At 40.9% G+C, this 25901-nt stretch overlaps 1 protein-coding gene across 1 annotated transcript in view; it reads right to left on the bottom strand.

The window, feature by feature from the left end:
- LOC136837264 (synaptic vesicle glycoprotein 2B-like) overlaps positions 1 to 25901 on the bottom strand; it is a 406633-nt gene that overhangs the window by 52069 nt on the left and 328663 nt on the right.

Genomic DNA, 25901 nt, shown 5'->3' with positions numbered 1-25901 from the left:
GTTGGAGCTCATCTTATTGTGTAGAGGGGAGGCAGTATAGCCTGGGGCACCTATTACTTTAGTGGGTACTTTGAAGCAATGGACCAATTCCGATGGCTAGCAAAAATACAAGTTGCCCCTGCCCAGGGCGCAGTAAAGTACAAAATAACCAAAACAAATATACAGTCACCAAAACCACCAAACAATATAAAAAGACACCAATACCCAACTATTTATTTCAAGTACACAGTACTGTACTCCCAGGCTTCCCTAGAACTCAACACCCTATGCAAGGTGAGGAGATGATAGGAAGGAATACTGTCTCCTATGTTTCCTCCCCCAACGCCATGCCAGCCGCATAAGACGGACCCAAGGCACTGCACTCATCATAAACTGTTTCTATATCATGTAAGTAATGTGAAGCAAACACTGACGTACACTTCCAAAAAGTTGATTGCAAGATATAAGCGAGGGATAAATTTTTTTGAACGCTAACGAAGTAGCAACTGCCCTTATTTCATGAGCTTTCACTTTACTTGAGGAAAAAAGCTCTCCTCCAACCATGGAGAGTGCTTCAGATATAAGATCTCTGAGAAAGTGCATTCTTAGACAGAGGGCGTGAGGGATTTTTTTACTGAACACCAAAGACTGCTCTAAGTCCCATGAACTGCCTTCATTCTGTGAAGGTAATGCTTACGGGCCCTCACAGGACAGGGAGTCCTCTCCTCTTCAGCTGGACCCAGTATATCAGACAAGCTCTTAATTTTAAAAGAACGTGGCCATGGTTTCGATGGTGTCTCATTCTTTGCCAAGAACCCCAGGGAAAAGGAGCATACCGCATTACCTTGGGAAAAGCAGACTCTTTTATCGAAATCATGTATCTCATCGGCCCTTTGTGCTGTAGCTAACGCGACCAGGAAAAGTGTCTTTCTGGCAAGGTCTCAAAGAGAGATAGACTGCATGGGCTCAAAATGGGGACTGGATAACCATCTAAGAACTATGTCTAAGTTCCAGGAGACTAGGGTCGTTGTCTTCCATTTGACTGAGTCGAAGGACTTGATGGGGTCTGACAAATCCTGGTTGGAGGACAAATCTCTTCCTCTGTGCCAAGACAGAGCTTAACATGGCTCTGTATCCCTTAATAGTGGAAGCGGAGAGACTTTTAGTAGTTCTTAAATATAGCAGAAAATCCACTACTTCTGCTATAGAGGTCTTAGTAGAGGAAACACTACGTCTTCTACACCATGTCCTGAAGATCATCCAATTTGCCTGATAGATCTTTTCTGAAGATTGCCTTCTACATTGGGCAATAAAGTCTGAAGCCGCTTTTGAAAAGCCCTTCTTTCTGAGCAATCTCCTGACAGTTTGTAACCTGTCAGGGCCAGAGTATACAGGTTTTGATGAAACTGCCTGAAGTGCAGTTGTCTGAGTAGCTGCTGCTTTTGAGGCAACAGTCTTGGGAAGTCTGAGAGAAGTTTGAGCAGATCTGGCCAAAATGTGGCTATCAAAATCGTTGATACATTTTGGTGTGACTGAAATTTGTTTAATACTTGTCTCACTATACTAAATGGACCAGTCCTGTAACATGGCATCCGTCGCCCATGCCTCTGAGGTGAAGAATTGCAGGTGCAGGTGTATCACCTTTAGTTCTTTTACATTTATATGCCAGGATCTCTGTTCCCAGGACCAAGTTCCTGAGACTTCTTTGCTCCCTAGAAGAGCTACCCAGCCTAGATCTGATGCATCTGAGAAGAACTCTAGGTTGGGGCTCAGAGGGACTTGCCTTCCATCGCTCATCTTTCGCAACTCCACCAGCGCAGGTCTTCCTTTATTTCTGATGTTACTGGAAATACGAACGTATCTGGGAGACTCTTCCTGTTCCAGCTGACTCTTGGGTAATACTGTAGAAGTCTCATGTGGAGCTTGCCCAGAGAGATGAACTGCTCCATGGACAACAAGGTGCCCAGAAGGCTCATCCATCTATTGGCTGAACAACTGTCTGGAGTCAAGATCTCGTTTACTGTCTTCAGGCAAGTTTCTACTCTCTTCGAAACTGGGAAAACCTGAAAATCCCAAAGGTTTGTCTTCGTTCCTAAATAATGTCCTAAAAAATGAATCTCCTGAGAAGGAGTCAGCTGTGATTTCTTCATGTTTATGAGGAGGCCCAAATACCCTGAGCAAGGAGAAGGGTTCTCTGAAGGTCCTCCGTACATTGTTCTCTCGATTGAGAATGCAGCAGCCAATCATCGAGGTAGAGGGTTGCTGTATCCTGATTCCCGTCAGATGAAGCCACTTCACAAGAGGAGCCAGCACTCTGGTGAAAACCTGGGGGGGGCCGTTGAAAGGCCGAAACACAGGGCCCAAAACTGGAACACCTTGCCTTCAAAAACAAACCTGAGGTACTTCCTCGAGTCTGGATGGATCGATACGTGAAAGTACGCATCCTGCATGTCTATGGACGCCATCCAGTCTCCCTGGCGAATGGATGCTAGAACTGTTTGATTTGTTTCCATTTTGAATTTTAGTCTTTTGTACAAAGACATTCATGGCGCTGACATCTATTACAGGTCTCCAGCCTCCTGATGACTTGAGGACTACGAACACTTGGTTGTAGAACCCTGAAGAATGAATGTCCTCTACCATCTCTATGGCTTCTTTCTTGATGAGAGATGTGAATTCTTGCAAACCTCTTTGAGACTGGCAAGTAAGCTGTCAATGCGACAGGCATGTTGACTAAAGGAGATTTCTGCACGAAGGGTATGGTGTAGCCCTCCTTCAGGACAGAGATTATCCAGGGTTCTGCTCCCTTCTTCTCCCAACGCTCCCAACAGAGAAGGAGCCTTGCTCCTACTTGAGTATGGAGGACTCTGTCCTCACAACCTGGAGGAAGATCTAGAGGTGGACTTTTTAATGGAGCGTTGCATAAAACGTGCGTTAGATCTTGGTCTAGCATATGACCTGGGTCTGCTGCTCCGAAAGGGATGCATCTGCAGTGGTGTCGTGGATCTTGAAGCAAAAGCGGGTGTTTCCTTAGGGCGTCTCAATGATTGGGAAAGAAGACCTTGGGTACTCTTTTTCTGAAGATCAAAAGCTATACCCAGGACAATAGCTTGACAAAAAAGGTGCAGCCAATCCAAGGGAGAGAAAAGGAGTCCTGATCTCTGTGAAGGAGTCACTCTCTTAGATGTAAATGAATATCACAGTTCTCTCTTCTTTAAAATGCCCAAAGTATTAAATCAGTCTGCTAGAACAATCTCTAATCTTAAGAACTATCTCTGATTACTCTATCAATACAGGAAAGAATTTTCCTAGCCAGTCATTAGAATCGCCTGTGGGAAGTGGTAACTCACTGCATAAAAAGCCTAAAGGGAGGAAAACTGAAGGAACTAAATCCTACTCTTCAATCTTTTTCCTGAAGAAGAGAGTACCAGTTTAGAGCACTGAGACTTGATCAAAAAAGCCAAGGCAGGAGAGGAAGGCCAGTCTAGGAAAGTCAGGAATCTTAACAAGGAGGCATATGCTGTTAAGGGGATCGGCCGCCAAATACTTTACATTTGCTGAAAAAAATTCTATTTTTAACTAAAAGATGAGCTAAAATGTAACAATAACTATATACCCATAAAAACCAGAAAAAATGATTTTCTGGTATAGTTTTTGCCGAAAAAAGAAATGTATAATGTCAATAAAATCGGCACCCTAGCCATGGGTCATACCGAGCGCCGACTATCAGCCTTCCAAGCAGAAGAACGTCGCCCCTGGGAAGGAGGCAGAAACGACCAGGAAGGAGCAAGAAATTAGTGCCATAGAGGGAATGGCATAGAAGTGGTAACTCAAACGCCTCTCGTCACAAAATCCAAAGATATTTTAAAGGGAGGCTGGAAAATAAAAATCTGAAGGCAAACTTGATGAACCTTGGTCTAATTGTGAATGTAAAAAGTAATTCAGGATGCATTTAACTATCCTAAAGTGTGCAAAGCAACATGATGCCCTAGAGCCTTTTTGCTGAAGAAGAGAATACCAGTTTAGGTAACTTCAAGGCAAAAATAAAAATTAAAACTGGACGTCTTTGAGACTTTGATCATAAGTTTTAGCCTTTAAAATGCATCTCACTCCTTAAAAAGCCAAGGCAGGAGAGGAAGGCGATTTTAATATTTTGAGTTTCTGTGAAAAGAAGCTAGGAAAAATTTCATTAAAAAAAAAAAAAAAAAATTCATATCTCGAAAAATAATTGAAAAATCAAAACCAGTTCAGGAATCTAAAACAAGGAGGCATATGCATTTTGTCAAGGGAAAAATGCTTCACAAAACCTGTCACTGAACAAAAATTTTTAGTTCCACACAATATCCTTCAACAAAACCCCTATATATCAACAACCTGTCGTTAAAAAGAGGACAGAGGACAGGAAACAATAACAAACCAGCTGGAGTCTGGGAAGGCAGGGGAGCCTTCTTGAGCAAGCTCAAAATGCTATCTAGCTTATTCTGAATAGGGTCCAGGACAACTGTAGGAGCCGGAGTACTAAGAGGCACCTTGCAGTTGATGGCTCTGGGTGAGGAAGAGACGAAACTCCGATCAACATAGAAGAAGCAGGGGCAATGACTGAAGAAGTACGTTGCAAAGGTTGACATGCGGCCGCCAATGGGCGCTCTGAAACCACTGGGAGGACAGTAGCTACAAGAAGCGTGGACACCTTGAGGAATTCAGGCACCAAAGAACACGACAGAGCACTTGGGAATTCATGTGCTAACGAGCACACATCTACTGGGAGCTCGGGCGCTACCTCACGTACTTGAGCCGCTGGGGGTTCTGGCGCTATCTGGCGCTTTGAAGCTACTGGGCGTTCAACTTCCAAAGGAAGTTCCAACACTGCTGGGCGCTCAGGTGCTTGACGACGTTCCTTTAGAAGAGGTTCTTCTAGAAGATGAAGAGCGCTTACGGGAAGCTTGACGTTTTGTCGCAGAAAGCATATCTTCTGCCCAGAAGTTACTTGAGGAAAAACACTCCGGGCTGTCCCAGTGACTGCATGATGGGAGCTCGGGATCTTTACTCTTCTTAGAAGGCACTGGAGAAGAGTTTGACACTTCTACTGCATGCCTTTTCAAAGGGCTTGACTTGTCAGCGAAACACCATTGATGCCTGGGACTTAACTCACCAGAACTAGACGACATACAATGAACATCCACTGAGGGACCTTTCCAACAGCTCTTGGTAGCAGCCTGGGATATGTCAGCAGGCTGAACCGAGGGGGAGACTGCTTGTGGGCAGACCCAACCGACCTCCCTCAGGCTACCAGTTTGACTCCTCCCAGATTTTGGGGAGTATGCCAGGGACTCTAGCCTAGGAGAATTGGCGGGATGAACAGCCACCTCCTCCACCAACACTTCACTAGCTCTGGGCACTAACGGGCACTCTGAATCACATTGCTTACCTATAAGCACTTTCACTGACAACGCTAACTGTGAGGCAGACTCCACTATCAGCTCAAACTTCTTGTCGATTTTCGACTCGAGGCTGGCCACAGGGTTGGATTCGGAAACGTGAGAGCTGGGTAAAAGAAGTTTGCATAGTTAGAGGGTTGAAATTGGGTTCACTGAAATTAAAAAAACATTAAAATCAGAATTAGCAGCAGATGATTCCTGACTAACTAATGACTTACTATTTTCCCTAGCAGTTGTTTTCCTTTTCTTGTCCCTAGAGAGTTTCTTTAAGTGAGAATCTAGAGAGTTTCTTTAAGTAAGAATCTAAAGTCTTCCACTTTTTAATGTCTCAATCAACACATTCTGAGCATCTCCAATCAACAGAGCATGTCTGCCCCCTACAGTCTATACATATTGTGTATGAGTCATATGATTCTTTAGTTAGGCATGTATTGCAGCCTTTGCTGCAATATCTAAAGCTATAAGCACTAGTCAGACATTGTAAAAAATCCAAAAAAACAAGTCCAAATCAGGAAAAAAGTTGTAATCTGCTGGTACGGTTTCAATAAAGACAACCTATCACTAACTAAATATGCTGCAAGGCTACCAAGAAAAGAATATTTCACCAATTGCTGACGAAACAATAACCAGGAAAGTATGAATTTCAAAATCAAAGCTGCTGCCAACCACTGGACTTCAGCTGGCAGAAACATATTGAGCTCTTTGCTAAGTTGTTCCTCTTTTTCCCTCGAAAGTGGGCAGGGCATGTCACCTGGCCCAAAACAAACTAATGCGACCTGCGATTTCAAAATTTTAAGCTGCAAAACAAGTGAAACTAATAGCTATATAATTACTGGGTAAGTTACTTATACAAAACAGAGAAATGATCTGGCATCATAACATCCAAGGTCAATGTCAATAATACAGGCAGTTCCCACTTGCTAGTGGCATTGGTTAGCAGCGTTTTGGTTTTATGACGCTTGGGGCTAACAACGTCGTTAACCAGATTTTTGACACTGGTAAGTGATTTTTGGCGCCTGTGAGCTGGTTATCTGTGTCGGTAAGTGGTTTATTGGTGTCATTAAACGATTTTGTCACTAGTAAGCGGTTTATCGGTGTTGTCAGGTGATTTTTAGGGGTAGTAAGCGGTTTATCGGCGTTGGTAAGCAATTGATCTGCATCGTTAAGCGATTTACCGGCATTGGTAAGTGATCTTCACCACCGACAAGCGGTTTATCGGAGTCGATAAGTGGTTTATTGGTGCTGATAACTGGTTAATGCTGCCATTAACCCTTAAACGCCTACTGGACGTATCATACGTCGACTAAAATTGTCTGTTGGGTGCCAAGTGGACGTACTGTACGTCGACTACAAAAAAATTTCAACCTTCGGTCAAATTTGACTCGACCTAAATGGTCGAAAAACGCAATTGTAAGCTAAAACTCTTACATTCTAGTAATATTCAATCATGTACCTTCATTTTGCAACAAATTGGAAGTCTCTAGCACAATATTTCGATTTATGGTGAATTTTGAAAAAACTTTTTCTTATGTCGGCGCAGTAACTCGGCCAAAAATTTCAGAAATTCTTTCATCATTTTGTCGTCATTTTTGCACTGTTCTATATTAGCCATTACATAAAGTTTTATATATGAAAATGTGCGCAATTTCATGTACAATACAACAGAAAATAAGTCATGGTTGTAGCTTTCATCAGTTTTGAAATATTTTCATATAAATCACGATAACTGCCAAAATTTCAACCTTCGTCAACTTTGACTCGACCGAAATGGTCAAAAACGCAATTATAAGCTAAAACTCTTACATTCTAGTAATATTCAATCATTTACCTTCATTTTGCAACCAATTGGAAGTCTCTAGCACAATATTTCGATTTATGGTGAAATTTTTTGAAAAACTTTTTCCTTACGTCGCGCCAGAAATTCTTTAAATCACGTTGTCGTAATGTTTGCACTGTTTTATATTAGTCGTTACATAAAGTTTTATATATGGAAATGTGCGCAATTTCATGTAGAATACAACAGAAAATAACTCATGGTTGTAGCTTTTATCAGTTTTGAAATATTTTCACATAAATCACGATAACTGCCAAAATTTCAAGCTTCGGGTCAACTTTAACTCGACTGAAATGGTAAAAATGCAATTATAAGCTAAAACTCTTACATTCTGGTAATATTCAATCATGTACCTTCATTTTGCAACAAACTGGAAGTCTCTAGCACAATATTTCGATTTATGGTGAATTTCTAAAAAAACTTTTTCCTTACGCTCTGCGTGTAACTTGGCGAACATCTCAGAAATTCTTTCGTCATGTTGTCGTAATGTTTGCATCGTTTACATTAGTCGTTTCATAAACTTTTATATATGAAAATGTGCGCAATTTCATGTAGAATACAACAGAAGATAGCTCATGGTTGTAGCTTTTATCAGTTTTGAAATATTTTCACATAAATCACGATAACTGCCAAAATTTCAACCTTCGGTCAACTTTAACTTGACCGAAATGGTAAAAAAATGCAATTGTAAGCTAAAACTCTTACATTTAGTAATATTCAATCGTTTACCTTCATTTTGCAATAAATTGCAAGTCTCTAGCACAATATTTCAATTTATGGTGAATTTTTTGAAAAACATTTTCCTTACGCTCTGCGCAGTAACTCGGCCGAACATCTCAGAAATTCTTTCGTCTCGTCGTAATATTTGCACCGTTTTATATTAGTCGTTACATAAAGTTTTATATTATGAAAATGTGTGCAATTTCATGTACAATACAACAGAAAATAACTCATGGTTGTAGCTTTTATCAGTTTTGAAATATTTTCATATAAATCACGATAAATAGAAAAAATTTGACTTTCGGTCAACTTTAACTCGATCGAAATGGTCGAAAACTGCAATTGTAAGCTAAAACACTTACAGTCTAGTAATATTCAATCAATTAGCTTAATTTTTCAACAAACAGGAAGTCTCTAGCACAATATTTTGATTTATGGTGAATTTTTGAAAAAAACATTTTTTTACGTCCGCTGTTACTTAATTCATGCATCATTTTATGATAATATTTTCTCTGTGTTGCTTTGATCGGTTTACAATTTGTTATATACCAAAATCATCGCAATTTAGTGTACAATACAACTAAAAAAATTAACTCATTAGCTTTAACAGTTGTGCTTACAGTGTGATTTGTATACAATTATATGTTTTTTTTTTGCTGTCATATATTCCAATATTTATATATGATAATGATACTTTTTTTCATTTCTGATGGTTGCATACTAAACTTCAGGCAATGACAAAAAGGAGCCAAAAATGAACTCTTAATCTTAAAAACTAAGCGTGCTGTGATTTTTTGAAAAAGTTTTTTCCGCTTCGGCGCTAACTCACAGAACGCCGCATACGGGAGACATTTTTGTAAATAGAGGCTCAGCGTTTAAGGGTTAAGTGGTTTATCAATGCTTACGGCATCATAAACACCATTTACCATAACTATTGTGATGTTCTGGTTAATGATGATTTTCGGTTATCACCGCTCGGCTGAGAACAGAAGCACCGCCATTAACCAGGGAATTCCTGATTATAAAATTTAAAACTTTTGAGGACTGATTTGATTTGACTGACAAAAAGTTCTCTGGCATCAATGGTCATTGACATCAATAACATTTGCTAAAAAAAAAAAAAAGACATGAAAAAGCTACTGATGTAACCATAAAATAGTAAGCTAAACTAAATGTTTTGAAGAAGTCCAGCTTCAGAAGTGAATCTAAAATACCACTAGATAAAAAAAACCCACTTTAACAGTCCTGGTAGGAATGTACTGCCACCTCCACCACAAGCATCTGAAAGTGTTGATTTCCTAGACTGCCATGACTGCAGTATTCAGCTAGCAAAGTCCTCACAATCAAGGCTATCAGTTATCGCATGATGACTGGCCAGCAAATGCTTATGCATTAAATGAGTATGCCCTATAAATAATCTACATAACCATGTCTCAGAACTTTCTGAGCATATTTCCATTCCTGTAGAGATACATCTCTTGTTACCGCCATCTTCTGGCCCTTGTATCATCCCATTACTAGTGATATTCATTGGAAACTGTTCTGAAAAGAGGATAAAAATAATTCTACATAAAAGGATATCTTGGAAGTAATTCAGCTGCTCTTTGCTGACCAAATTTGTCTATTTCATTTCCAAACACGCCGATACGAGCTGGAACCTGACGAAGTCTATATTCTTCTACATTTTACAGTGTAAAAACATTAAAATGTTGTAAACCAAAGAATTAGTCAAGTTGATGGTTTCCATTGCTATATAACACATTGCAGGTCACAAAAAATGGTGAAATGACTTTGCTTTAAAGTAGCAAATTTATAGTTACTAAAATTCTGTAAAATTCTGCAATAAAAACAATGGTTTCTAGAGGTTGTACACTCTTGCAATGAAACTCCTTGCTGAAAACTCCAAATCCAACACCATTACTTAGTAGATTTAGAGCAATATGCTCTATGCTCTTCAGCCTGTTCTATAAAAATTAAATGCACATCCTCTTCAACCAAATTCCTTTTACTATCACTGAAATATCTATAAAATATGAAACTTATGGGTTGTTTCCAAGGATGATTTTTGGTCCTTTACAGGGAAGAACTCCATTCCTAAAGAGATTAAAACTTACCAATATTTTTTTTTTGCTCTAAAACCATATGACTGAGGACAAAAGAGTGAGCTATATAATATCTGGAGCAGTTTTCCTTGTCATCAACTGTGATATTCGGAGAGTTTGAAACTGCAGTCTGCACCTGCTGCCAACAATAGATGATAGGCAATGTACAGTAGCTACAAAGGAACTTCTCCTGCATTAACTAAGAGACCAAGAATTTGAGAAGTCCTGAAAGGTTCTGCAGCTAGCCTAATGCACACATGATGTAGTAAGTTCAAGTCTTTTAATCTGTTTGGAGTTATTGATGAGTATATTTCACATCCATGACAACTCTGACAGCACAAACACTTTGTACATTTTCAGAAATGTTTGATGGTCTGTACCCCTAGGAATTTGTACCAGAACCCTTAACACATTCATTACTCCAAGACATGTCACTTTCAACATTTTTAAATCAGTTACCCTTGTTAGTCTGTGGTCAATTATCAATCCAAAAATTATTCCTTCTACACAATGGGTCTGGTGACCTTTGAAGTAAATATCAGCGTCAAGATGTGACAAAAGTGAATCATAAGTCTGGTTCATAGAAAACTAGAAGCCATTCATATCTGCCAAGTCTGTATTGTAATCTATCCAAAGTTGTATTTGCAAAATACCATTGAGTAAATCAATGGCATTGCCTACAGCTTGAAATTCTTTGACATCTCCACCTATTGCAGTGAGTTTTCCCAATTTCAGCCAGTCTACTTTGTCTACGCACCATCTTGGTGATCTTTACATCTGTGGACAATCTAATCTAGGTACCATCTTGGTGATCTTTACATCAGTGGACAATCATTAATATTGATTACAATAGGTAAATGAGTATTTGTATGTCAATCATCCAAAGTACTCCAGCTAAAGTGAGCACAGCAATTTGAGCTCTTAATCATGAGATTAATACTTGACAATGCCCCCGTCAGCAGTGTTAAGTAACCAAATATTTTCATTTTCCTTTTCAGCTGGCTAAAAATCTTCCCAAAATGAATGTCCACTATTCATGTTTCTAAACAGGAGGAATTGTTGAGGAAGCTGGTTAATAAGCTCAACAACATCATCACATCTAAAGGGATCATTAGAAGGTAAGTAAAGTGAGCATATGGTACTCCTCTTCCTGAGGCTGATTTGCACTGCTATGAAGAGAAGGTTTGCAAATTTACTTGTGTTGGTGGAATATCAAAGTGAACAGATACAAGACTTCCAATCTGGTGAATGGTCATAAATGAAAAGCTTCAATTCTTCATATCATGCCCTATGACCCTGACAATTCCACTGGAAAATGGAATTGCATAAAACATCACAAAGCACTTTTTTCCAAAACAATCTCTAATAGATTTATTTTCATTAAATGTTCTCAGTCTGTTGTACTTTTCTTGAGATTTTAAAGATGGCCTTTAAATGTTAAGCTTATCATTTCCTTTCTTGATATCTTTCTTTTTCACTTGCTGAGACAAGGTTGGATCTCAAGAGCAGCTTTCTTAATTCATCTTACTTGAGTCATCTGTACTTCTGGCTCAGCACCACAGTTTCATTTAGTGTTTAAAAAAAGTATGTCATATTTCTTAGAGAGAATGTCATATCTGTTAGAAATCACTATCTTGGCACTGCATCCTGCAGGAGACAGAGATGAGTTCTTTCTCATTTTCAATTATGGGGAGACTTTTTATGGTTGGAACCTTTTCTGCAATAGATACTTCTGGTTGATCTCTACTGGCGAAGTCTTTCCAAAATTCAGGCAAAGGGGTTGCCTCAGACAGTAAAAAGCTGCTTCTAGCACTAGGGGAAGGTTCAGGCAATATTACAATGTGAACAAGGGTCTTTTCCTTTTCTTAGCATTGAATTTCTACTCCAACCTGATATTTTACAGATCAAAATGGTGTAATGAACTTGTGAGAATTTAAAGTTAAAAAGCTGCTTCTAGCACTAGAGGAAGGTTCAGGCAATATTACGATGTGAACAAGGGTCTTTTCCTTTTCTGAGCATTGAATTTCTACTCCAACCTGATATTTTACAGATCAAGATGGTGTAATGAACTTGTGAGAATTTTGAGAATTTAAAGTGGCTTTATCTGGGACATCTTTGGTTTTCAGTGCCATGACATAACTTTGCTTTGCCTTAAAGCTTTCAGATATACCCTACACTTAAATGTTCAGTCAGTATTTTAGGAGTTGCTTCTTCATTTTGGTCTTCCTGACCTTTATTGTCATCAGGCCCATGGTCCCAAAGTGCAATTAGAATAGCCTGGGGTAAAGGTGCATACACTATGTTCAGATGAACAAGCATCACATATCTTCACGTTTTTACATACTGTGGAATGATGGCCATACTTAAAACACTTACAACATTGCAGAGGCTTTGGCTTGAGTGGACAGAATGCTATTTTCTGACTCTCACTAATTATGTGGGAGGGTGTATCATGATCCTCCTCAAAATTCAGAATAATCAAGATTTGGGGACTTTGTGTACTTTCTATACATTTTTTTGGCAAATTTCCAATAATTCATCTTTCCATATCTTAAGTTTAAAAGTGGCTTTATCCCAGCCATCATCTCACAATCATTACGGGTCAGGCTAAGGAAATGAGAATGAATGCTTAGTTTTCCATGGATAAGAACAGCATTCTTACCAAACCCCGAAATATCTTTCCTCTGTATTGCATCTACATTCCAGTGGGAGTAATTTATCTCCTCTGTGTTGCATCCACATTCCTTTGGAAGCAGCTGACAAACTGGAAATAATGACAGTATAATCCATCTCTTTTACTGTTGCTACAAGCCACATTAGATGCTTAGGTAACCTCTGGGAAGTTATATGTTTGTTATAATTTTCACTGTTCCAGTTAGTAGGCTGATATACATCTGCACAATCTGGAGGCTTTTCAGAAATAATAAATAATAAATGTTCATATTTCTAATGTCACAACTGGCCTTGAATGCTTTTCCATGAATGCTGAATTTTATCCAAGTATCATAATTTGCACCCTCTTCTTGCAGGTTCACACTTATTTCCTTTATTAAGTGTTAGGACTGAAAAACATCACATATGATCCCATAATTTACTTGCAATTGGGGCATCTGTAAAGTGAAAGAGTTAATCTATGAATATCGTAATGATCTGCTTTAATTTGGCTCCTTGCTTCTGTTTTGTTTCAATTTTCAATTTCTCTACCAAATGTACAAGTATCTTAATTGCATGGCATCAAGGAATCATTTATACTGAACAGTGATTTTGACCAACTATACTGTAGTATGAATAATAATGTCAGAACTAGATGTCAATTGAGTGAAGTCATCACAGGGTCCAGAAGTACATTTTTCATTACTTGTATAGTATTTATGGGAAAACCATAAAAAAGGTTTAAATGAATAGTATTTATGGAAAAACCATAAAAAAGGTTTAAACGAATAAAACTGTCTGAAAATCTTAACAGAACACCACTAGCTTTTCATGGTACCAGCAAAAGCTGAGAATTGGTGCAGCATTGGATTATGTACTGTACATATCTAGTTTTCTGGCCAAAACCCAGTATGCACCTTCACACTTTCCTAGCTAAGTTACTCTCATCATGAACTGGTGCAGTACTGGATTTGTATATACATACCAAGTTTTATGGCTAAAACCAAGTATGCACCTTCACACCATCCACCTGCTCTCTTTTGTTGTCCTTTCATTGCCAGTACAACTAAGGGGTAAAGATGACCTGCTCTTGTACCTAATGAGAGCTATGAGGATTTATCTTCAGGAGGTCATGCTAAGGGCTTGTTAGGTGACTACTGATGTGGATCATGGCAGAAGCTAAATTACTGGCCTTTTAGAGTCATTTTGTAAGTGGATGCTATTATTAATTATGCTGCTCAGAAATCTCCTAATATTTTGTAAAATTTAATTTGAGAGATAGAAATTTGGAATCTTTTGATACCCCCCTGTCTTGACCCTATCACTGCTGCTGGTTAAATTGTCTCTTCATATAGTGCTGATGTGATCCCCTTCTCACTCTTCCTCCTCATTTCCAAAACCTCTAAAAATAACATTACCATGGCTGTTCATTTTCATGAACCCTTGTTAGCTCTAACGATCTGCCAACCAATAGGCTCCTAATTCCAGTGGAATTTCTGGTTTCAAAGGACCTAATCTTATATTATAAGACTGGCAAAATTCCTCCCTTATAAAAAGCTAATAAGGTTATCATAAACTGATGGGCAGTATATACATTTTAAGTCCCTCCTCCTGACAACCTTGAATTTGGACCACCTTGGAGTGGTGAGAGGGCTCTTGAACCCCTGTAATTTGCTCCCAAGTTCGAGTGCAAGAGTCCTTAATATACTGTCACTTATTAATCTGGATTAAGCCCTGTGGATATTTCCATTTTTGGTAAAATTTATTTGACCTGATAAATAGGAAAAGGTATCATAGCAGGGACTGGGGTTTACCATTATATCTGAAGCTAATAGTGGGAACTGTGGTGGGATCATCAACTACCCGGTTATGTTTGGACCTGAGGGACATCACTGGGATTATTCACACTGATACCTCAAGAGCATAACTATTCAGCAAAGCTGGCAATGGATTCCAGGGGTGGTCTGGTTCTGGGGATAGGACATTGTGTCCAGTTTGCCCACTAATATGATTAGGGTGGGAAAGATAGAAGATTGGCAGAGAATGTCCAGCAATAGCTCTCCAGCATCAAATAAAAGGCTCTGAACTGGTGAGGATTCAAGCTCCTGTGGCTAATATAATATAAGTACAGGTACTGCATTTAGCAGAGCATCTAAAATCTTTGACAAGCTTGGAGTGGCTTTACATACTGCAAACCCTAGCTGACTGTGTATATACATGGAAGAATTACATTTACTGAAAACCACAAAGGATATCTTGCACAGGCAGGGTATCAATGCAACTGGTCAGTTATTTGCTGCTAAAACCTACTCTTGCCAGGTTTAAAAAAAGCTAAAATAATAGCTAGTTCCCAAACAGCTGGGTAACTACTATTAAGCCATATTCTACTGATAATTTCTCACATCTGTTCCAAAATCATGTATTGATCATTCTCTTTCACCAAAGGAGGTTGATATGGAGTAAATATTCATGTCTTTTACTTAAATTTTCTCCAAACAGCAGTTATTAGAGTTCTGCCATTTACTGCAGACCCGAAAGATGACAAACAAAGGTCTCTAGTTGCTCTGTATTAGATTTTCTTCCAAATGGCAGAAATTCTAATACAGTTGAGGGAGTTGTGCACTACAGTCAGAACTTACAGCACGTGAGAAAAAATAATGAAACATACTCTACTTTCAAAACCAAACACAGACAAGCAAAAATATCTTTTGCTTTTCTTTTTGCTGATGCATCCAGTAAACAAAATCTAGCAAGCTGGTATCTGTTAAGCTGAGGTGCCAAGACAGGCAGTCCCCAGTTAATGGCAGCCTTAGTTATCGGCAATCCAGTTTTATAGCGTTTATCTAGTGACAACATAACTGGAATTTTGGTGCCGATATCCGGTTACTGGCGTCAATACAAGGCTATCGGTGCCAATAAGCGCTGTTATCACTGATTTTTGGTTATCGTCACACCGTCGGGAACCCTGACAATAACTGAGGACTGCCTGTACTGAAATCTAAGTTAAAAATGAATACCACTTATATGCAGATGGTATAAGTACAATTCTTTAACCCTTAAACGCCGACTGGACGTATCGTAAGTCGACTAAAATTGACTGTCGGGTGATGAGCGGACGTACCGTACGTCGACTACAAAAAATTTCAACCTTCAGTCAACTTTGACTCGACCGAAATGGTAAAAAAACACAATTGTAAGCTAAAACTCTTACATTCTAGTAATATTCAATCATTTACCTTCATTTTAAAACAAATTGGAAGTCTCTAGCACAATATTTCAATTTATGGTGAATTTTTGAAAAAAACTTTTTCCTTATCTCATTAATTTATGGTCGACCATCTCAGAAAACTTTGTCGTAACTTTTGCACTGTTTTATATTAGTTGTTATATAAAGTTTTATCAGAAAATTCAATTTCATGTCAAAAAAATTTGTCTTCTAAGTTTTGAAATGTTTTATATTAGTCGTTATATAAAGTTTTATCTAGTAATAAAATTTACCTTCATTTTAAAATTTCATTTAAAATACAAAAAAATCAGAAATTCTCACTTTGGTAATTTTATCTGTTTTATATTAGTCGTTATATAAAGTTTTATATATGAAAATGTGTGCAATTTCATGTAAAATACAAAAAAAAAAAATAACTCATGGCTGTAGCTTCTATCAGTTTTGAAATATTTTCATATAAATCACGATAAGTGCCAAAATTTCAACCTTCGGTCAACTTTGACTCGACCGAAATGGTAAAAAAACGCAATTATAAGCTAAAACTCTTACATTCTAATAATATTCAATCATTTACCTTCATTTTGCAACAAACTGGAAGTCTCTAGCACAATATTTCAATTTATGGTGAAATTTTGAAAAAACTTTTTCCTTACGTCGGCGCTCAGTAACTCAGCTGAACATCTCAAATTCTTTCGTCACATTGTTGTAATGTTTGCACTGTTTTATATTAGTTGTTACATAAAGTTTTATATATGAAAATGTGCACAATTTCACGTAGAATACAACAATAAATAACTCATGGTTGTAGCTTTTATCAGTTTTGAAATATTTTCATATAAATCACGATAAGTGCCAAAATTTCAACCTTTGGTTAACTTTGACTCGACCGAAATGGTAAAAAAACGCAATTGTAAGCTAAAACACTTACATTCTAGTAATATTCAATCATTTACCTTCATTTTGCAACAAACTGGAAGTCTCTAGCACAATATTTCGATTTATGGTGAAATTTTGAAAAAACTTTTTCCTTACGTCCGCGCGCGGTAACTCAGCCAAACATCTCAGAAATTCTTTCGTCACTTTGTTGTAATGTTTGCACTGTTTTATATTAGTTGTTCTATAAAGTTTTATATATGAAAATGTGCACAATTTCATGTAGAATACAACAACAAATAACTCATGGTTGTAGCTTTTATCAGTTTTGAAATATTTTCATATAAATCACGATAACTGCCAAAATTTCAACCTTTGGTCAACTTTGACTTGACTGAAATGGTCGAAAAATGCAATTGTAAGCTAAAACTCTTACATTCTAGTAATATTCAATCATTTACCTTCATTTTGCAACAAACTGGAAGTCTCTAGCACAATATTTCGATTTATGGTGAAATTTTGAAAAACTTTTTCCTTACGTCCGCGCTCTGTAACTCAGCCGAACATCTCGGAAATTCTTTCATCACTTTGTTGTAATGTTTGCACTGTTTTATATTAGTTGTTCTATAAAGTTTTATATATGAAAATGTGTGCAATTTCATGTAGAATACAACAAAAAAATAACTCATGGTTGTAGCTTTTATCAGTTTTGAAATATTTTCATATAAATCACAATAACTGCCAAAATTTCAACCTTTGGTCAACTTTGACTCGACCTAAATGGTCGAAAAACGCAATTGTATGCTAAAACTCTTACATTCCAGTAATATTCAATCATTTACCTTCATTTTGCAACAAATTGGAAGTCTCTAGCACAATATTTCGATTTATGGTGAATTTTGAAAAAAAACTTTTCCTTACGTCCATCGTGTGGTAACTTCATTTAACATCTCAGAAATTCTTTTGTCACTTTGTTGTAATGTTTGCAACATTTTATATTAGTCGTTACATAAAGTTTTATATATGAAATGTGCACAATTTCATGTAGAATACAGCAAAAAAAAACTCATGGTTGTAGCTTTTATCAGTTTTAAAATATTTTCATATAAATCAAGATAAATAGAAAAAATTCAACCTTTGGTTAACTTTAGCTCGACTGAAATGGTCTAAAACTGCAATTGTAAGCTAAAACACTTACAGTCTAGTAATATTCAATCAATTACCTTCATTTTGCAACAAACGGGAAGTCTCTAGCACAATATTTCAATTTATGGTGAATATTTGAAAAAAACTTTTTTTTACGTACGCTAGTTACGAATTCATACATCATTTTGTGATAATATTTTCTCTGTGTTGCTTTCATCGTTTTACAATTTGTTATATACCAAAATCATTGCAATTTAGTGTACAATACAAAGAAAAAATAATAACTCATTAGCTTTAACCGTTTTGCTCACAGCGCGATTTGTATACAATTATATATTAAATTTTTTTTCGCACTGTCATATATTTCAATATTTATATATGATAATGATATTTTTTTTTATTTCTGATGGTTGCATACTAAACTTCAGGCAATGTCAAAAAAAGGAGCCAAGAATGAACTCTTAATATTAAAAACTATACGTGCTGTGATTTTTTGAAAAAAAACTTTTTCTCCGCTTCGGCACTAACTCCCAAACGCCGCCGGCATATGACAGACACTTTCGTAAATAGAGGCTCAGCATTTAAGGGTTAATACTATATACAGAAAAAAGGGATTTTGACAAAGGAAAAATCTATTTTTGAGGAAGGTCCCGTGTCACCCGGTGAAATTCCATTATAGCACGAATTTCTAGGTATAAAATGCTAGATATACCAGAGAAAAAAGAGCTTTCAGGAAAGCTGGGGTTACTACCCCAGATCGAGCGTCTTCTCCAAGGAAGACATCGGTATAACGAAGGGTGAGTGAAAGATCACTACCACGGAGACTTACTCAAAGATCTCTCCCTATCAAAACCCCAGAACAGAGCGGTGAGCCGTTACAGCCCCTACACCCAACACCCGCCAGCTCGGCGACACCAGCGCCACCTACCTCATTCCATGCTAGCACTAACCCCAGACTTGGCATGTGCAAGAAAGGGGGAGCAATAGGTGAGTCAGGGGAGGGTCACCGGGTGACACGGGACCTTCTCAGAAATAGATTTTTCCTTTGTCAAATCCCTTTTCTGAGTCCAGTCCCGTGTCAGCCGGTGAAATAGTGACAGAGAATCATGCCAAGGCTGCAAACTACGAGGAAACAAGGTAATCTGAAGAAAAACATAAATTACGAAAATAGTTTTAATGAGGGAATCTCTTACATGTATCAAGAACACTAAACCTAAGGCACATCAAAGACTTAATATTACTTAAAAGTGGGGAAGTCCCCGGCACGACGGGGAAGAGGCCCCAAAAATACTTAACACTACTAAAGCATAATGGTGAAAATTGCATAGGTTAAATGGCACATATAATCTTAAATGGCATACACAATCTTAAAGCTACACACGTAAACTTAAGCTAAACACGTAAGAGATCAAATCAAATGGGAAATAAAATATACAGTACATATACTTATATCTGGGGTACATGGAGCAAAATAAAAACCGTCCAGTACCCGACAAGAAAATACAATCGTAACATGTCAGATTACAGTTTCCACTCAACAGAGACAAGCTACATCAATATGAGGAGCAAGGCAGTGAGGCATGATCAACCAGGAGGATAAGCAGAGAAGTAAATGAGGCAGGCGGGTGGGGGGAAAGGGGAGGATAAGGATATGATTGGTTAAGGTGGGGAGATGACACTTCCCACAGCTATTGTAGAAAATTTCAGGGCTTGAGCGATTTTAAATAGTGGTGTTTAAACACTAGAGGTGATTTCAACCCGTGTATTTAGATAGTTCTGAGAAATCCATATTATGAAAGTAATTAATGGAAGTAGCAACTGCTCGAATATCATGAACCTTAGGAACTGAATCTGGGTTGGCCTGTTTAATAAAATACAGAATTTGTTGTCTTATAGCATTCAGTGAAAGAGTACCACCTTTCTCCCTGATAAAAAGAGGACCCGACTTACTCTGTGGAGTTCTTAAAAGGTAAGATTTAAGTGTATAAACTGGACATAAAGACTGGTCTTGTGGAAGGGCACCACCTTCCAAGGAGACCACCTGTCTTGTGGGTCTTCGTTTTTGGCTAAGAATCTAGGGTCAGGGGAAAGGAGGACCTCTCCGGAAGGGAGGAAGTTCACAAAATTATCACCTCTAGTGAGAGCCGACAGCTCTGAGATTCTAGCACCTGAAGCCAAGCTAATCAGAAATAAGGTCTTCCTTAACAGATCCTGATAAGAGCATTGAAAGTTGTCCATCTCTGATGCTAACTTAAGGACGTCATTGAGAAACCACGTAATAGAATGTGGGCGTGATACGGGTCTCAGACGAGCGCATGCTCTGGGATGGATGAAAAATAGGAATCTGTAAGGTCGATTTTTAAAGCCGTATAGAAATACTTTCTTCAGGGCTGACTTGGTTGTGGTAATAGTGGCGGAGCAAGGCCTTTCTCAAACAGTGACCTAAAGAAAGAAACTCCTAAATTAGTCGTCATGATTTTGGCTTCAGATGCTTTCAGGAAGGAGGCTAACTTTTTGACTGCTGAGTCATACTGTCTAAGAGTAGAATCTCTTTTATCAGATTCAAAAACAGAGTGTTGACAGGGTCAATGTTTGCTCCTTTTTGGGCTGCGTGAATTTTATAAAGTCCATAAAACTAGGGCATTCTGAATTCTTGAGGAAGCTGACACAGTCTTGGTTTGTACTGTCTGGGTCAGTATGGGTTTGGGAATCAAGACTCCGCAATCCCAGTTCCTGAAGAAGAGGGAACCAATTGCTCTTCGGCCAATAGGGGCTACTAGGGCTGGTTGACCTTTGAATGTCCTGAGTTTGTGTAATACTTTCAGCAGTAAATTTATTGGAGGGAACAGATAAATTTTCTCCCAATTGTTCCAATCTATTGTCATTGCGTCTGTGGCGCACGCCTGAGGGTCCAGGTTGGGGCCACATAACAGGGGAGCTTGAAGTTGCTCTCCGTCGCAAACAGATCCACTTGGAGACCCGGAACCCGGCGGCAAATCCATTTGAAAGATTCCTCGTCCAGGGACCACTCCGTCTCCAACGGAGTAGTCCTGGACAGGGAATCGCCACCACGCCCGCATCCCCGCTAGGTGGGTGGCTGACAGGTGCCAGCCGTGCTTGTTCGCCAGGGAGAAGATAGCAACCATTACTTGGTTTACTCGACCTGATTTGGAGCCGCCCTGTTGATGCAATGAACTACCACTGCGCTGTCCAATACCAGCCTGATATGAATCCGGTTGGGGCGGATTTTCTTTAGAGTTAGAAAGACCGCCATAGCTTCCAGGGTGTTTATATGGAACTGCTGAAACATTGTGGACCACGTTCCTTGTACTTTTGTTTTGGTGAATATCCCCCAGCCGCTTAGGGAAGCGTCTGTGTGGACAACTAGTGCCGGAGGGGGAAATTGAAGTGGAACTGTATTGGACAGGCCTCTGACTGTGGTCCAAGGCCGCAGTCTTGTTTTTAAGATTCGAGGAATAGAGGAGACCTTGTCTCTGAGCTTGACACTGGCTCGACTCCACCACACTCTGTTTATGTCTTTTAGTTTCGCTTTTAAGAGCAGGTCTGTCACTGAGGCAAATTGAAGGGACCCAAGGACCCTTTCTTGGGATCGGCGGGATGCCGATTGATTTTTGAGAAATTTCCTGGTGAGAGATGCTATCTCTTTCCTCTTGGGAGGCGGGAGAGATAACGTGTGAGAGGACAGATCCCACTGGAGACCCAGCCACTGAAACCGGGACTCCGGAGTCAGGCGGGACTTTTCTCTGTTCAGTTGAAAACCTAACGACTCCAGTAAGTTGATGACTATGGCCGTAGCCTTCTGACACTCCAGAACTGTTGGTGCCCAAATTATCCAATCGTCCAAGGTACGCTGCTAGGGATATCCTCGGGACCGGAGTTGTTGAACTACCGTGTCCGCCAGCTTTGTGAATACCCTGGGCGCAATGTTTAGACCGAAGGGCATGACCCTGAAGGAGTAGGCTTGATTCCCGAGTCTGAAACCGAGGAACTGAGAGAAGTTCAGCGCAATCGGGACGCGTGATAATAAGCGTCTGAAAGATCGATAGAGGTGGTGACGGCTCCACGCCGGAAGTAGAGTCCGTACCTGAGCTACCGTAAGCATGCGAAATTTGTCACATTTTATGTAGAGATTTAGACGCGACAGATCCAAGATCACTCTTTGCTGATCTGAGTCTTTTTGGGAACAGTGAATAACCTGCCTTGAAACTTTAGGTGCCTTACTTTCTTTATTGCTTGTTTGTTGAGCAATTCTGCCCACGTAATCCTGTAGGATTGATGAGGGTGGCTGGTAAAACCTGTTTGGAGGAGGAGGGTCCTTGATCCAGCTCCATCCTAGACCTTTGGACACAATGCTGTGTGCCCAAGGGCTGAAGGTCCATTGGTCCCTGAACCAATACAGGCGACCACCTACCTGTGTTCTCTCAGTGGGAGGGAGCGGGTTTGTTCCCTCTACCACGTCCAGGTTTTCCTCTTGGGGTGGTGTTTGCTTTTCCTCTGTGAGGGGCCCTGCCTCTTCCCCCCCTTGCGATCCTGTTAAGGCCGTGAAAGAATCCACGGCCCTCATAGGTGGGGTTGTATGCTGGCGAAGCAACATACGAGGGCGCAGCAAGGGAATGAGCTGGTTGGACCAGCACATATTGTTGGGGGTGAGCCTTTGAGGTGGAGGGCTGTGCCACTGCCGAGACCGGGACGGCTTGAACTACCGCCTGATGGTGGGGCCTCTTATGCCTCCTAAAACGTTTGCCTCCTCTCGTCTGGGGGCCGCCAGATTCTGGGGTTTTGAGCTTGTAGGCAGAAATGCCCCAGCGAGAGCGCAGACTCTGGTTGGCCCTTGTAGCCTCAGTCATAACGTTCGTAACCTCTTCTTCTGGGAAGAGGTTAGGTCCCCAGATCGAGCTCTTTACGAGCTTGTTAGGTTCGTGACGGATAGTAGCATTGGCAAAGATGAATTTTCTGCATTCCAGTCTGGCCATGATGAACTCAAAAAGGTCAGACTGAAAGCCAGCTAGCAGGGACTTAGCCAAGACTTGGAAAAATGGCTCGTCCGCGCAGGAGACGGCAGTGGCTTCCGTGAGGCAGACGGAGTTCAGGGACCGGGCTAGCTTAGTCCGGGCATCAAACTCCGCCTTTAGCAAAGATTCCGGCAGCTTGGGGAGCTCCTCACTAAACTGTGAGGAAGCACAGAAGGGGTCCAACTTCCCGACCGTGAAAGTGGACGGAGCATCCATCCAGAACTCGTCACTTCCCGGGAATACCAGGGAAGTGGGGTCTGTTTCCCTCAGCTGCGGTAATTGGATTACCTTCAAAGCACGCTCGGGCCGTAGCCAGAGCGACTTTGTTCAAACAGGGAGTTGGTAAGTTGTCTCCCAGGGCAAACATGGTAAAGTTGCCCTTGAAAGGAGTCAACTTTGTGTTGTCTGCCTGCCACTCCGTCAGAGTGCGCAGGAGAGTCGACTGAGCTTGGTCCCTAGGGACGATGACAGTCTCCCTGGGAACCTTATCCGAACGTATCCATGCTTCCTCTGTCAATCTTACGAAGCCTGGGTACGGGGGCAAAGATCGGGGGAAGAATTTAACTCCTCCAACCGTCTCGTGCCAAGACCTTCAATAGTAAGTTTGCCATCGTGTTGGATGGCCCGGAGGGCGAAACGCCAAGGGTTACCGACATTGAAAGGCGGGAGGTCCGCTGTGTCGGGAATGACATACTGGGGTTCGGCCGGGGGTGGTTTAGACATTCCCGCCAGCATGTTGTCATAACTGGCAAACTTTTCGGATATCTTATTGAACTTGGTGTCGATATCCTCTGTGAACCTTTTAAAAAGCTGGTTCGCGAAGGCCTCCGCGTCAAAGGCAGGTTGGCGAGGAGGGCTTGGTTTTGCTGCCCTCTTACTCGCGCCTTTGCCGGAGGAACCAGACTTGCTCCCGGAGGCTACAGGTGCTGAGACCTTAGCCTTCGACGGGGGAAGGGCGATGCTTTCTTGGAGGATGAGGACTTATAGCCCTTCGCCTTCCATGAAGTCTTCAACTTCAACTTGGGGATAGCTGATGGAGCTCTATCACCCAAGGAGGAAGACTTCACAAAACCTGTAAAAGAAGAAATGGAAGAAGCTGGGGAGTCAAAAAGGGGGCCCGCCCCAACAACCTCACCTACCTCGCTACTTACCACCTGGTCCTGTTCGTAGCCATAGGTTCCAGGTCTAAGTCCAAGGCGGCGACATCCTCTGAAACCTCAGCGAGAGGATATCCACTTGGGGTGGCTGGGTCGCATCCCGGATCTGCTGGATGATGGGGTGGCAAGATCTTCTGGCACTGCGGCCGCCACCCGTGCGCCGGGTTGAGCAGGTCCTCAACCGGCGTCGAGGACGTGGGGCTTCCCCGACGGAACATTCCTACCAAACCCAGCCACCCAGGCCCGGAGAGATTCCAAGGCTGACTTCTTGGAGGACCGTCCGCCTGTAAGAAAACCAGCAATTAGTCAAGGACGAAAAAACAGTCCGGGAACCACGTAAACAATATTCAAAATGAGGAGCGTAAAACGGAGGAAGACTGTCACTTACCGACTCATCCTGGACGGTTGAGCAGAGGCGAAGCAAACCTCACAACCATCAGGGTGCCAAACAACCAGATCGTCCGAGCCGGACCGCACAACCAGCGTGGGTCCGGCACACTACATGACCGTAAGGTTGTTGCAGTGACGCGGTACACCCCGGCTCCTCACAGCGAACAGTCTGTAAGTGGAAAAAGTACATGAACCTACCACTCTAAGCAATCTAAAGCCGGCAAGGCCGGGAATTTCAACTGCAACCGGAATACTCCGGCGGAGAAGAAATCCCTTATCATAAACTAGGCCAATAAGCTCTAAAATACACAGAGTGGAAGGTAAAGGCTTCCAGACCCCGGAATACTCCGGGGAATGAAAGGAATGAGACAACAAGAACTCACCGCAAGGGTTGCCAGTAAAAATAACGGCGGAACCCCCGGGTGTAGAACCGGACTCACGTTTATAAATAAGGAGAGTACTCCGTTAGATAAACACAGTTATTTAAATATGTATATTCATAAACAATAACATTAAACAAGTGATGGTATAAAGGGCAAATGCTCCGGAGACCGGAGGGATCCGCTCCCCTTATAATATATAAATCCCTTCCTCACTTACTTCCCCGCCAGAGAAACAAGGTGGGCAAGATGCTCGTATATTCATAACATAAGCCGGAGCAAGTATAATAACCCAGCCAAGTAACCCGACGGGGAGAAAGAAGTGGATAGAGTGTTGAACACGTTCGAGCTAAGTGAACGAACCACCAACACCAACACAGCGATGCTAGGGACTGTATGGGAGGAGCGAATCCCTCTACCAAATGGAGAAGTCCCTGAACTCGGAGAAAACGCCATCTAGCGTCACCCGCACGAGTAGAGCAAGGCTGGAGGGGTGGGGGGGGGGGGGTGGAGTAGGGGAGAATGGTAGGCTACGAAGAAAGAGAACAGGAGACCGGGGGAAATATATAACCCGCTCAACTGCACACATACACCACTCCAAGAAAAATGAGACTTAGGAGGGTGGCCTACTACTACGGGAGGGAAGCGACCAAGCCTCGATGCCCGACTCCTGCCTAGGCAAAGCCTAATAGGGACCTAACCTAGTATAGGCTAGGAAATGGAAGGAGTGCAGAGGGGAGGAGGAAGCAAACAAGGAGAGAAATTTTGTGCCGAGAACCAACCGGGATCGAGAAGAGGGGGCAAGAAGGCGATTAGCCTAGAGGAGACACATCCAAAGAACTCTATTCCCCCAAAGGAAGGAAGAGAACTAAGGGGCTCACTCTGCCCACCAAAAAACGACCCTGGAGGAAACAGCAACCAAAACTCCCTCAACCTGATGGATCTCCATGCCGAGGGCAAGGGGATGGAAG

This window comes from Macrobrachium rosenbergii, chromosome 58, assembly GCF_040412425.1.
Source record: "Macrobrachium rosenbergii isolate ZJJX-2024 chromosome 58, ASM4041242v1, whole genome shotgun sequence".
Taxonomy (NCBI): Eukaryota; Metazoa; Arthropoda; class Malacostraca; order Decapoda; family Palaemonidae; genus Macrobrachium; species Macrobrachium rosenbergii.
The sequence above is the reverse complement of the archived record's forward strand: the minus strand, read 5'-3'. Positions and strand labels throughout refer to the sequence as shown.